Source organism: Diplotaxodon limnothrissa, linkage group LG3, assembly GCF_057381915.1.
Source record: "Diplotaxodon limnothrissa isolate DT_005_m linkage group LG3, D_limnothrissa_male_GT1.1, whole genome shotgun sequence".
NCBI lineage: Eukaryota > Metazoa > Chordata > Actinopteri > Cichliformes > Cichlidae > Diplotaxodon > Diplotaxodon limnothrissa.
This window is the reverse complement of record NC_140598.1, coordinates 37,217,204-37,230,218: the sequence shown is the minus strand read 5'-3', so window position 1 is coordinate 37,230,218 and position 13,015 is coordinate 37,217,204. Positions and strand designations below refer to the sequence as shown.

At 47.3% G+C, this 13,015-nt stretch overlaps 12 non-coding genes across 12 annotated transcripts; all 12 read right to left on the bottom strand.

The window, feature by feature from the left end:
• Positions 1–332: 332 nt before the first annotated feature.
• On the bottom strand, positions 333–405 carry trnaa-agc (transfer RNA alanine (anticodon AGC)). Its single transcript has one exon. It is a non-coding gene; the product is annotated as a tRNA-Ala (tRNA).
• Positions 406–1,042: 637 nt separating this feature from the next.
• trnas-gcu (transfer RNA serine (anticodon GCU)) lies at positions 1,043–1,124 on the bottom strand. Its single transcript has one exon. It is a non-coding gene; the product is annotated as a tRNA-Ser (tRNA).
• Positions 1,125–2,183: 1,059 nt separating this feature from the next.
• Positions 2,184–2,256, bottom strand: trnaa-agc (transfer RNA alanine (anticodon AGC)). The gene has a single exon. It is a non-coding gene; the product is annotated as a tRNA-Ala (tRNA).
• A 637-nt stretch (positions 2,257–2,893) lies between these two features.
• On the bottom strand, positions 2,894–2,975 carry trnas-gcu (transfer RNA serine (anticodon GCU)). Its single transcript has one exon. It is a non-coding gene; the product is annotated as a tRNA-Ser (tRNA).
• Positions 2,976–4,755: 1,780 nt separating this feature from the next.
• Positions 4,756–4,837, bottom strand: trnas-gcu (transfer RNA serine (anticodon GCU)). The gene has a single exon. It is a non-coding gene; the product is annotated as a tRNA-Ser (tRNA).
• A 1,069-nt stretch (positions 4,838–5,906) lies between these two features.
• trnaa-agc (transfer RNA alanine (anticodon AGC)) lies at positions 5,907–5,979 on the bottom strand. Its single transcript has one exon. It is a non-coding gene; the product is annotated as a tRNA-Ala (tRNA).
• Positions 5,980–6,616: 637 nt separating this feature from the next.
• On the bottom strand, positions 6,617–6,698 carry trnas-gcu (transfer RNA serine (anticodon GCU)). Its single transcript has one exon. It is a non-coding gene; the product is annotated as a tRNA-Ser (tRNA).
• A 1,069-nt stretch (positions 6,699–7,767) lies between these two features.
• On the bottom strand, positions 7,768–7,840 carry trnaa-ugc (transfer RNA alanine (anticodon UGC)). Its single transcript has one exon. It is a non-coding gene; the product is annotated as a tRNA-Ala (tRNA).
• Positions 7,841–8,477: 637 nt separating this feature from the next.
• trnas-gcu (transfer RNA serine (anticodon GCU)) lies at positions 8,478–8,559 on the bottom strand. The gene has a single exon. It is a non-coding gene; the product is annotated as a tRNA-Ser (tRNA).
• A 1,059-nt stretch (positions 8,560–9,618) lies between these two features.
• trnaa-agc (transfer RNA alanine (anticodon AGC)) lies at positions 9,619–9,691 on the bottom strand. The gene has a single exon. It is a non-coding gene; the product is annotated as a tRNA-Ala (tRNA).
• Positions 9,692–10,328: 637 nt separating this feature from the next.
• Positions 10,329–10,410, bottom strand: trnas-gcu (transfer RNA serine (anticodon GCU)). Its single transcript has one exon. It is a non-coding gene; the product is annotated as a tRNA-Ser (tRNA).
• A 1,769-nt stretch (positions 10,411–12,179) lies between these two features.
• trnas-gcu (transfer RNA serine (anticodon GCU)) lies at positions 12,180–12,261 on the bottom strand. Its single transcript has one exon. It is a non-coding gene; the product is annotated as a tRNA-Ser (tRNA).
• Between the last annotated feature and the right edge of the window lie 754 nt (positions 12,262–13,015).

Sequence of the window (13,015 nt, the reverse complement as noted above, 5' to 3'; positions counted from 1 at the left end):
TGACTTTAAACTGCTGTCCATCCTTTCCAGCTTCATCTCTCTGCCATACCAATTGGTACAAGTCCCTTTCTCCATGCTTAGTGTCAAGGCTCACCTTGAACTCACTATAAGGCTTTTCCTTTGCCATTGGTCTAGCACCCCTAGCATTCTTATTTACACGACAACATTACTTTTTCTTTTCCTTCCTTTTCCTTTGAATGCTTCCCTGAAGTGATGACACAAAGCCTTGAAAAGTGAGTATAATGAGTAAAGTCATAGACATAATGAGACAAAACCAATGGACTGGCTTCAGAACCTGCTGGTGGGCTGCTCGGGGATGTGCAAAGGGTCACTGGAGAATGCGGGTATCGATCCCGCTACCTCTCGCATGCTAAGCGAGCGCTCTCCCATTTGAGCTAATTCCCCTTTGTCGGTTGGGGATTGTAGCTTCATCTTGTCATATGGACCTTTAACTCCGGGGGATCTAAAAAGGACGCCTCGCCTTCATGGGTTTCTGGGCATGCCAACTACAACAAGACCCCGTGGTAGAATCACTGCGCATACGAGACATTAAGGACCAACTCTAGTCTGGGCACTACACATTATGCTGGGAGACTGTCACCGTTTGTGGAAGCACCTTTCAGCTGCTTCTGGAGAAAAAGAGATGTCAGACTGGACTGGGGGCATTGCTGCGTGACTCTTGGCTGCCATCGGCCAGTATTGTGAAGGTAAGAGGGGAGACAATCACCTCAGATGGACAAACACTGATGAGGTTTAAAGCCAGCGTTAACCTGACAGTACCTGAAAGGTACTCAGAGGAGACGTGCAAATAAACATTTGCCAAAGGAAGCCACATGCGTTCGTTTGGAGCACTGACTATTCTGGAAACAAAGTATCTTTTGGCCATTGTATTAGCAGACCATTCTCTTTAACGTGACCTGTGCAACAAGACCACATGGTGAACTATAGGGAGTACTGAGCCAAAGAAGAGCTGAGGCATTGCATCATGCCTACTTTGGCAGCCAATCTCACAACATGCATTAAGATAAGTAGAAAGAGGACTCGACGAGGATGGGATTCGAACCCACGCGTGCAGAGCACAATGGATTAGCAGTCCATCGCCTTAACCTCTCGGCCACCTCATCTTGTGGCTGCAGTTTGTTTTCCAGCAGAATTGGGAATTTATTCTGTGACCATGTAGTCTGGATGGACAAAATGCGAGCTGAGCGCTAGTGTATCGACGCAGGGAAATCTACTCCACATCCCCCACGAGGGGCTGCGTAACACTTTGGTAGAAGCCTGGAGTGATGCTGGCTTCTTCTTTGAGCCTGTTCTTCTTGGGGGTTGCCAGAGTGGATCATCTGCCTCCATCTCACCCTGCCCCTAGCATTCTCCTCTGTCACAGCAACCCTCTTCATGTCCTCCTCAACTAGATCCATGAACTTTCTCTTCTGTATTTTTCTTTTCCTCCTGCCTAGCAGCTCCATATTTTACACCCTTTTCCCAGTATATCTTATTTTCCTCCTCTGCACATTTCCAAACCACCGCAGCCTTACCGGTCTAACTTTGTCTCCAAACCGCTCAACCCCAGCTGTCCCTCTGACATAGTCAGTTCTAATCTTTTTCCATCCTGGACACTCCCAACATAAAAAAACTTACCATCTTCAACTCTGACAACTCCATCTCGGCCTCTCGTCTTTTCCTCCGTGCCACCGTCATAAAACAATACATCAGAGCAGTTCTCACCACCGTCCTGTAAAGCTTGCCTTTCACACCTGCTGCTATCCTGGTGTCACAAATCACCCCTTTATTTGGTCTCCACCCACATCTTCCCTTCAAAGTACTCCTTCCCTTGTTAGCACATTACCATTTCCACCCTTAATGACTTTAAACTGCTGTCCATCCTTTCCAGCTTCATCTCTCTGCCATACCAATTGGTACAAGTCCCTTTCTCCATGCTTAGTGTCAAGGCTCACCTTGAACTCACTATAAGGCTTTTCCTTTGCCATTGGTCTAGCACCCCTAGCATTCTTATTTACACGACAACATTACTTTTTCTTTTCCTTTGAATGCTTCCCTGAAGTGATGACACAAAGCCTTGAAAAGTGAGTATAATGAGTAAAATCATAGACATAATGAGACAAAACCAATGGATTGGATGCAGAATTTGCTGGTGGGCATCTCGGGGATGTGCAAAGGGTCACTGGAGAATGCGGGTATCGATCCCGCTACCTCTCGCATGCTAAGCGAGCGCTCTCCCATTTGAGCTAATTCCCCTTTGTCGGTTGGGGATTGTAGCTTCATCTTGTCATATGGACCTTTAACTCCGGCGGATCTAAAAAGGACGCCTCGCCTTCATGGGTTTCTGGGCATGCCAACTACAACAAGACCCCGTGGTAGAATCACTGCGCATACGAGACATTAAGGACCAACTCTAGTCTGGGCACTACACATTATGCTGGGAGACTGTCACCGTTTGTGGAAGCACCTTTCAGCTGCTTCTGGAGAAAAAGAGATGTCAGACTGGACTGGGGGCATTGCTGCGTGACTCTTGGCTGCCATCGGCCAGTATTGTGAAGGTAAGAGGGGAGACAATCACCTCAGATGGACAAACACTGATGAGGTTTAAAGCCAGCGTTAGCCTGACAGTACCTGAAAGGTACTCAGAGGAGACGTGCAAATAAACATTTGCCAAAGGAAGCCACATGCGTTCGTTTGGAGCACTGACTATTCTGGAAACAAAGTATCTTTTGGCCATTGTATTAGCAGACCATTCTCTTTAACGTGACCTGTGCAACAAGACCACATGGTGAACTATAGGGAGTACTGAGCCAAAGAAGAGCTGAGGCATTGCATCATGCCTACTTTGGCAGCCAATCTCACAACATGCATTAAGATAAGTAGAAAGAGGACTCGACGAGGATGGGATTCGAACCCACGCGTGCAGAGCACAATGGATTAGCAGTCCATCGCCTTAACCTCTCGGCCACCTCATCTCGTGGCTGCAGTTTCTTTGCCAGCAGAATTGGGAATTTATTCTGTGACCATGTAGTCTGGATGGACAAAATGCGAGCTGAGCGCTAGTGTATCGACGCAGGGAAATCTACTCCACATCCCCCACGAGGGGCTGCGTAACACTTTGGTAGAAGCCTGGAGTGATGCTGGCTTCTTCTTTGAGCCTGTTCTTCTTGGGGGTTGCCAGAGTGGATCATCTGCCTCCATCTCACCCTGCCCCTAGCATTCTCCTCTGTCACAGCAACCCTCTTCATGTCCTCCTCAACTAGATCCATGAACTTTCTCTTCTGTATTTTTCTTTTCCTCCTGCCTAGCAGCTCCATATTTTACACCCTTTTCCCAGTATATCTTATTTTCCTCCTCTGCACATTTCCAAACCACCGCAGCCTTACCGGTCTAACTTTGTCTCCAAACCGCTCAACCCCAGCTGTCCCTCTGACATAGTCAGTTCTAATCTTTTTCCATCCTGGACACTCCCAACATAAAAAAAACTTACCATCTTCAACTCTGACAACTCCATCTCGGCCTCTCGTCTTTTCCTCCGTGCCACAGTCATAAAACAATACATCAGAGCAGTTCTCACCACCGTCCTGTAAAGCTTGCCTTTCACACCTGCTGCTATCCTGGTGTCACAAATCACCCCTTTATTTGGTCTCCACCCACATCTTCCCTTCAAAGTACTCCTTCCCTTGTTAGCACATTACCATTTCCACCCTTAATGACTTTAAACTGCTGTCCATCCTTTCCAGCTTCATCTCTCTGCCATACCAATTGGTACAAGTCCCTTTCTCCATGCTTAGTGTCAAGGCTCACCTTGAACTCACTATAAGGCTTTTCCTTTGCCATTGGTCTAGCACCCCTAGCATTCTTATTTACACGACAACATTACTTTTTCTTTTCCTTCCTTTTCCTTTGAATGCTTCCCTGAAGTGATGACACAAAGTCTTGAAAAGTGAGTATAATGAGTAAAGTCATAGACATAATGAGACAAAGCCAATGGATTGGATGCAGAATTTGCTGGTGGGCATCTCGGGGATGTGCAAAGGGTCACTGGAGAATGGGGGTATCGATCCCGCTACCTCTCGCATGCTAAGCGAGCGCTCTCCCATTTGAGCTAATTCCCCTTTGTCGGTTGGGGATTGTAGCTTCATCTTGTCATATGGACCTTTAACTCCGGCGGATCTAAAAAGGACGCCTCGCCTTCATGGGTTTCTGGGCATGCCAGCTACAACAAGACCCCGTGGTAGAATCACTGCGCATACGAGACATTAAGGACCAACTCTAGTCTGGGCACTACACATTATGCTGGGAGACTGTCACCGTTTGTGGAAGCACCTTTCAGCTGCTTCTGGAGAAAAAGAGATGTCAGACTGGACTGGGGGCATTGCTGCGTGACTCTTGGCTGCCATCGGCCAGTATTGTGAAGGTAAGAGGGGAGACAATCACCTCAGATGGACAAACACTGATGAGGTTTAAAGCCAGCGTTAGCCTGACAGTACCTGAAAGGTACTCAGAGGAGACGTGCAAATAAACATTTGCCAAAGGAAGCCACATGCGTTCGTTTGGAGCACTGACTATTCTGGAAACAAAGTATCTTTTGGCCATTGTATTAGCAGACCATTCTCTTTAACGTGACCTGTGCAACAAGACCACATGGTGAACTATAGGGAGTACTGAGCCAAAGAAGAGCTGAGGCATTGCATCATGCCTTCTTTGGCAGCCAATCTCACAACATGCATTAAGATAAGTAGAAAGAGGACTCGACGAGGATGGGATTCGAACCCACGCGTGCAGAGCACAATGGATTAGCAGTCCATTGCCTTAACCTCTCGGCCACCTCATCTCGTGGCTGCAGTTTCTTTGCCAGCAGAATTGGGAATTTATTCTGTGACCATGTAGTCTGGATGGACAAAAGGCGAGCTGAGCGCTAGTGTATCGACGCAGGGAAATCTACTCCAGATCCCCCACGAGGGGCTGCGTAACACTTTGGTAGAAGCCTGGAGTGATGCTGGCTTCTTCTTTGAGCCTGTTCTTCTTGGGGGTTGCCAGAGTGGATCATCTGCCTCCATCTCACCCTGCCCCTAGCATTCTCCTCTGTCACAGCAACCCTCTTCATGTCCTCCTCAACTAGATCCATGAACTTTCTCTTCTGTATTTTTCTTTTCCTCCTGCCTAGCAGCTCCATATTTTACACCCTTTTCCCAGTATATCTTATTTTCCTCCTCTGCACATTTCCAAACCACCGCAGCCTTACCGGTCTAACTTTGTCTCCAAACCGCTCAACCCCAGCTGTCCCTCTGACATAGTCAGTTCTAATCTTTTTCCATCCTGGACACTCCCAACATAAAAAAACTTACCATCTTCAACTCTGACAACTCCATCTCGGCCTCTCGTCTTTTCCTCCGTGCCACAGTCATAAAACAATACATCAGAGCAGTTCTCACCACCGTCCTGTAAAGCTTGCCTTTCACACCTGCTGCTATCCTGGTGTCACAAATCACCCCTTTATTTGGTCTCCACCCACATCTTCCCTTCAAAGTACTCCTTCCCTTGTTAGCACATTACCATTTCCACCCTTAATGACTTTAAACTGCTGTCCATCCTTTCCAGCTTCATCTCTCTGCCATACCAATTGGTACAAGTCCCTTTCTCCATGCTTAGTGTCAAGGCTCACCTTGAACTCACTATAAGGCTTTTCCTTTGCCATTGGTCTAGCACCCCTAGCATTCTTATTTACACGACAACATTACTTTTTCTTTTCCTTCCTTTTCCTTTGAATGCTTCCCTGAAGTGATGACACAAAGTCTTGAAAAGTGAGTATAATGAGTAAAGTCATAGACATAATGAGACAAAACCAATGGATTGGATGCAGAATTTGCTGGTGGGCATCTCGGGGATGTGCAAAGGGTCACTGGAGAATGCGGGTATCGATCCCGCTACCTCTCGCATGCTAAGCGAGCGCTCTCCCATTTGAGCTAATTCCCCTTTGTCGGTTGGGGATTGTAGCTTCATCTTGTCATATGGACCTTTAACTCCGGCGGATCTAAAAAGGACGCCTCGCCTTCATGGGTTTCTGGGCATGCCAGCTACAACAAGACCCCGTGGTAGAATCACTGCGCATACGAGACATTAAGGACCAACTCTAGTCTGGGCACTACACATTATGCTGGGAGACTGTCACCGTTTGTGGAAGCACCTTTCAGCTGCTTCTGGAGAAAAAGAGATGTCAGACTGGACTGGGGGCATTGCTGCGTGACTCTTGGCTGCCATCGGCCAGTATTGTGAAGGTAAGAGGGGAGACAATCACCTCAGATGGACAAACACTGATGAGGTTTAAAGCCAGCGTTAACCTGACAGTACCTGAAAGGTAATCAGAGGAGACGTGCAAATAAACATTTGCCAAAGGAAGCCACATGCGTTCGTTTGGAGCACTGACTATTCTGGAAACAAAGTATCTTTTGGCCATTGTATTAGCAGACCATTCTCTTTAACGTGACCTGTGCAACAAGACCACATGGTGAACTATAGGGAGTACTGAGCCAAAGAAGAGCTGAGGCATTGCATCATGCCTACTTTGGCAGCCAATCTCACAACATGCATTAAGATAAGTAGAAAGAGGACTCGACGAGGATGGGATTCGAACCCACGCGTGCAGAGTACAATGGATTAGCAGTCCATCGCCTTAACCTCTCGGCCACCTCATCTCGTGGCTGCAACTTCTTTGCCAGCAGAATTGGGAATTTATTCTGTGACCATGTAGTCTGGATGGACAAAATGCGAGCTGAGCGCTAGTGTATCGACGCAGGGAAATCTACTCCAGATCCCCGACGAGGGGCTGCGTAACACTTTGGTAGAAGCCTGGAGTGATGCTGGCTTCTTCTTTGAGCCTGTTCTTCTTGGGGGTTGCCAGAGTGGATCATCTGCCTCCATCTCACCCTGCCCCTAGCATTCTCCTCTGTCACAGCAACCCTCTTCATGTCCTCCTCAACTAGATCCATGAACTTTCTCTTCTGTATTTTTCTTTTCCTCCTGCCTAGCAGCTCCATATTTTACACCCTTTTCCCAGTATATCTTATTTTCCTCCTCTGCACATTTCCAAACCACCGCAGCCTTACCGGTCTAACTTTGTCTCCAAACCGCTCAACCCCAGCTGTCCCTCTGACATAGTCAGTTCTAATCTTTTTCCATCCTGGACACTCCCAACATAAAAAAACTTACCATCTTCAACTCTGACAACTCCATCTCGGCCTCTCGTCTTTTCCTCCGTGCCACAGTCATAAAACAATACATCAGAGCAGTTCTCACCACCGTCCTGTAAAGCTTGCCTTTCACACCTGCTGCTATCCTGGTGTCACAAATCACCCCTTTATTTGGTCTCCACCCACATCTTCCCTTCAAAGTACTCCTTCCCTTGTTAGCACATTACCATTTCCACCCTTAATGACTTTAAACTGCTGTCCATCCTTTCCAGCTTCATCTCTCTGCCATACCAATTGGTACAAGTCCCTTTCTCCATGCTTAGTGTCAAGGCTCACCTTGAACTCACTATAAGGCTTTTCCTTTGCCATTGGTCTAGCACCCCTAGCATTCTTATTTACACGACAACATTACTTTTTCTTTTCCTTCCTTTTCCTTTGAATGCTTCCCTGAAGTGATGACACAAAGTCTTGAAAAGTGAGTATAATGAGTAAAGTCATAGACATAATGAAACAAAACCAATGGATTGGATGCAGAATTTGCTGGTGGGCATCTCGGGGATGTGCAAAGGGTCACTGGAGAATGCGGGTATCGATCCCGCTACCTCTCGCATGCAAAGCGAGCGCTCTCCCATTTGAGCTAATTCCCCTTTGTCGGTTGGGGATTGTAGCTTCATCTTGTCATATGGACCTTTAACTCCGGCGGATCTAAAAAGGACGCCTCGCCTTCATGGGTTTCTGGGCATGCCAGCTACAACAAGACCCCGTGGTAGAATCACTGCGCATACGAGACATTAAGGACCAACTCTAGTCTGGGCACTACACATTATGCTGGGAGACTGTCACCGTTTGTGGAAGCACCTTTCAGCTGCTTCTGGAGAAAAAGAGATGTCAGACTGGACTGGGGGCATTGCTGCGTGACTCTTGGCTGCCATCGGCCAGTATTGTGAAGGTAAGAGGGGAGACAATCACCTCAGATGGACAAACACTGATGAGGTTTAAAGCCAGCGTTAACCTGAGAGTACCTGAAAGGTACTCAGAGGAGACGTGCAAATAAACATTTGCCAAAGGAAGCCACATGCGTTCGTTTGGAGCACTGACTATTCTGGAAACAAAGTATCTTTTGGCCATTGTATTAGCAGACCATTCTCTTTAACGTGACCTGTGCAACAAGACCACATGGTGAACTATAGGGAGTACTGAGCCAAAGAAGAGCTGAGGCATTGCATCATGCCTTCTTTGGCAGCCAATCTCACAACATGCATTAAGATAAGTAGAAAGAGGACTCGACGAGGATGGGATTCGAACCCACGCGTGCAGAGCACAATGGATTAGCAGTCCATTGCCTTAACCTCTCGGCCACCTCATCTCGTGGCTGCAGTTTCTTTGCCAGCAGAATTGGGAATTTATTCTGTGACCATGTAGTCTGGATGGACAAAAGGCGAGCTGAGCGCTAGTGTATCGACGCAGGGAAATCTACTCCAGATCCCCCACGAGGGGCTGCGTAACACTTTGGTAGAAGCCTGGAGTGATGCTGGCTTCTTCTTTGAGCCTGTTCTTCTTGGGGGTTGCCAGAGTGGATCATCTGCCTCCATCTCACCCTGCCCCTAGCATTCTCCTCTGTCACAGCAACCCTCTTCATGTCCTCCTCAACTAGATCCATGAACTTTCTCTTCTGTATTTTTCTTTTCCTCCTGCCTAGCAGCTCCATATTTTACACCCTTTTCCCAGTATATCTTATTTTCCTCCTCTGCACATTTCCAAACCACCGCAGCCTTACCGGTCTAACTTTGTCTCCAAACCGCTCAACCCCAGCTGTCCCTCTGACATAGTCAGTTCTAATCTTTTTCCATCCTGGACACTCCCAACATAAAAAAACTTACCATCTTCAACTCTGACAACTCCATCTCGGCCTCTCGTCTTTTCCTCCGTGCCACAGTCATAAAACAATACATCAGAGCAGTTCTCACCACCGTCCTGTAAAGCTTGCCTTTCACACCTGCTGCTATCCTGGTGTCACAAATCACCCCTTTATTTGGTCTCCACCCACATCTTCCCTTCAAAGTACTCCTTCCCTTGTTAGCACATTACCATTTCCACCCTTAATGACTTTAAACTGCTGTCCATCCTTTCCAGCTTCATCTCTCTGCCATACCAATTGGTACAAGTCCCTTTCTCCATGCTTAGTGTCAAGGCTCACCTTGAACTCACTATAAGGCTTTTCCTTTGCCATTGGTCTAGCACCCCTAGCATTCTTATTTACACGACAACATTACTTTTTCTTTTCCTTTGAATGCTTCCCTGAAGTGATGACACAAAGCCTTGAAAAGTGAGTATAATGAGTAAAGTCATAGACATAATGAGACAAAACCAATGGATTGGATGCAGAATTTGCTGGTGGGCATCTCGGGGATGTGCAAAGGGTCACTGGAGAATGCGGGTATCGATCCCGCTACCTCTCGCATGCTAAGCGAGCGCTCTCCCATTTGAGCTAATTCCCCTTTGTCGGTTGGGGATTGTAGCTTCATCTTGTCATATGGACCTTTAACTCCGGCGGATCTAAAAAGGACGCCTCGCCTTCATGGGTTTCTGGGCATGCCAGCTACAACAAGACCCCGTGGTAGAATCACTGCGCATACGAGACATTAAGGACCAACTCTAGTCTGGGCACTACACATTATGCTGGGAGACTGTCACCGTTTGTGGAAGCACCTTTCAGCTGCTTCTGGAGAAAAAGAGATGTCAGACTGGACTGGGGGCATTGCTGCGTGACTCTTGGCTGCCATCGGCCAGTATTGTGAAGGTAAGAGGGGAGACAATCACCTCAGATGGACAAACACTGATGAGGTTTAAAGCCAGCGTTAACCTGACAGTACCTGAAAGGTAATCAGAGGAGACGTGCAAATAAACATTTGCCAAAGGAAGCCACATGCGTTCGTTTGGAGCACTGACTATTCTGGAAACAAAGTATCTTTTGGCCATTGTATTAGCAGACCATTCTCTTTAACGTGACCTGTGCAACAAGACCACATGGTGAATTATAGGGAGTACTGAGCCAAAGAAGAGCTGAGGCATTGCATCATGCCTACTTTGGCAGCCAATCTCACAACATGCATTAAGATAAGTAGAAAGAGGACTCGACGAGGATGGGATTCGAACCCACGCGTGCAGAGTACAATGGATTAGCAGTCCATCGCCTTAACCTCTCGGCCACCTCATCTCGTGGCTGCAACTTCTTTGCCAGCAGAATTGGGAATTTATTCTGTGACCATGTAGTCTGGATGGACAAAATGCGAGCTGAGCGCTAGTGTATCGACGCAGGGAAATCTACTCCAGATCCCCGACGAGGGGCTGCGTAACACTTTGGTAGAAGCCTGGAGTGATGCTGGCTTCTTCTTTGAGCCTGTTCTTCTTGGGGGTTGCCAGAGTGGATCATCTGCCTCCATCTCACCCTGCCCCTAGCATTCTCCTCTGTCACAGCAACCCTCTTCATGTCCTCCTCAACTAGATCCATGAATTTTCTCTTCTGTATTTTTCTTTTCCTCCTGCCTAGCAGCTCCATATTTTACACCCTTTTCCCAGTATATCTTATTTTCCTCCTCTGCACATTTCCAAACCACCGCAGCCTTACCGGTCTAACTTTGTCTCCAAACCGCTCAACCCCAGCTGTCCCTCTGACATAGTCAGTTCTAATCTTTTTCCATCCTGGACACTCCCAACATAAAAAAACTTACCATCTTCAACTCTGACAACTCCATCTCGGCCTCTCGTCTTTTCCTCCGTGCCACAGTCATAAAACAATACATCAGAGCAGTTCTCACCACCGTCCTGTAAAGCTTGCCTTTCACACCTGCTGCTATCCTGGTGTCACAAATCACCCCTTTATTTGGTCTCCACCCACATCTTCCCTTCAAAGTACTCCTTCCCTTGTTAGCACATTACCATTTCCACCCTTAATGACTTTAAACTGCTGTCCATCCTTTCCAGCTTCATCTCTCTGCCATACCAATTGGTACAAGTCCCTTTCTCCATGCTTAGTGTCAAGGCTCACCTTGAACTCACTATAAGGCTTTTCCTTTGCCATTGGTCTAGCACCCCTAGCATTCTTATTTACACGACAACATTACTTTTTCTTTTCCTTTGAATGCTTCCCTGAAGTGATGACACAAAGCCTTGAAAAGTGAGTATAATGAGTAAAGTCATAGACATAATGAGACAAAACCAATGGACTGGCTACAGAACCTGCTGGTGGGCTGCTCGGGGATGTGCAAAGGGTCACTGGAGAATGCGGGTATCGATCCCGCTACCTCTCGCATGCTAAGCAAGCGCTCTCCCATTTGAGCTACTTCCCCTTTGTCGGTTGGGAATTGTAGTTTCATCTTGTCATATGGACCTTTAACTCCGGCGGATCTAAAAAGGACGCCTCGCCTTCATGGGTTTCTGGGCATGCCAACTACAACAAGACCCCGTGGTAGAATCACTGCGCATACGAGACATTAAGGACCAACTCTAGTCTGGGCACTACACATTATGCTGGGAGACTGTCACCGTTTGTGGAAGCACCTTTCAGCTGCTTCTGGAGAAAAAGAGATGTCAGACTGGACTGGGGGCATTGCTGCGTGACTCTTGGCTGCCATCGGCCAGTATCATGAAGGTAAGAGGGGAGACAATCACCTCAGATGGACAAACACTGATGAGGTTTAAAGCCAGCGTTAACCTGACAGTACCTGAAAGGTACTCAGAGGAGACGTGCAAATAAACATTTGCCAAAGGAAGCCACATGCGTTCGTTTGGAGCACTGACTATTCTGGAAACAAAGTATCTTTTGGCCATTGTATTAGCAGACCATTCTCTTTAACGTGACCTGTGCAACAAGACCACATGGTGAACTATAGGGAGTACTGAGCCAAAGAAGAGCTGAGGCATTGCATCATGCCTACTTTGGCAGCCAATCTCACAACATGCATTAAGATAAGTAGAAAGAGGACTTGACGAGGATGGGATTCGAACCCACGCGTGCAGAGCACAATGGATTAGCAGTCCATCGCCTTAACCTCTCGGCCACCTCATCTCGTGGCTGCAGTTTCTTTGCCAGCAGAATTGGGAATTTATTCTGTGACCATGTAGTCTGGATGGACAAAATGCGAGCTGAGCGCTAGTGTATCGACGCAGGGAAATCTACTCCACATCCCCCACGAGGGGCTGCGTAACACTTTGGTAGAAGCCTGGAGTGATGCTGGCTTCTTCTTTGAGCCTGTTCTTCTTGGGGGTTGCCAGAGTGGATCATCTGCCTCCATCTCACCCTGCCCCTAGCATTCTCCTCTGTCACAGCAACCCTCTTCATGTCCTCCTCAACTAGATCCATGAACTTTCTCTTCTGTATTTTTCTTTTCCTCCTGCCTAGCAGCTCCATATTTTACACCCTTTTCCCAGTATATCTTATTTTCCTCCTCTGCACATTTCCAAACCACTGCAGCCTTACCGGTCTAACTTTGTCTCCAAACCGCTCAACCCCAGCTGTCCCTCTGACATAGTCAGTTCTAATCTTTTTCCATCCTGGACACTCCCAACATAAAAAACTTACCATCTTCAACTCTGACAACTCCATCTCGGCCTCTCGTCTTTTCCTCCGTGCCACAGTCATAAAACAATACATCAGAGCAGTTCTCACCACCGTCCTGTAAAGCTTGCCTTTCACACCTGCTGCTATCCTGGTGTCACAAATCACCCCTTTATTTGGTCTCCACCCACATCTTCCCTTCAAAGTACTCCTTCCCTTGTTAGCACATTACCATTTCCACCCTTAATGACTTTAAACTGCTGTC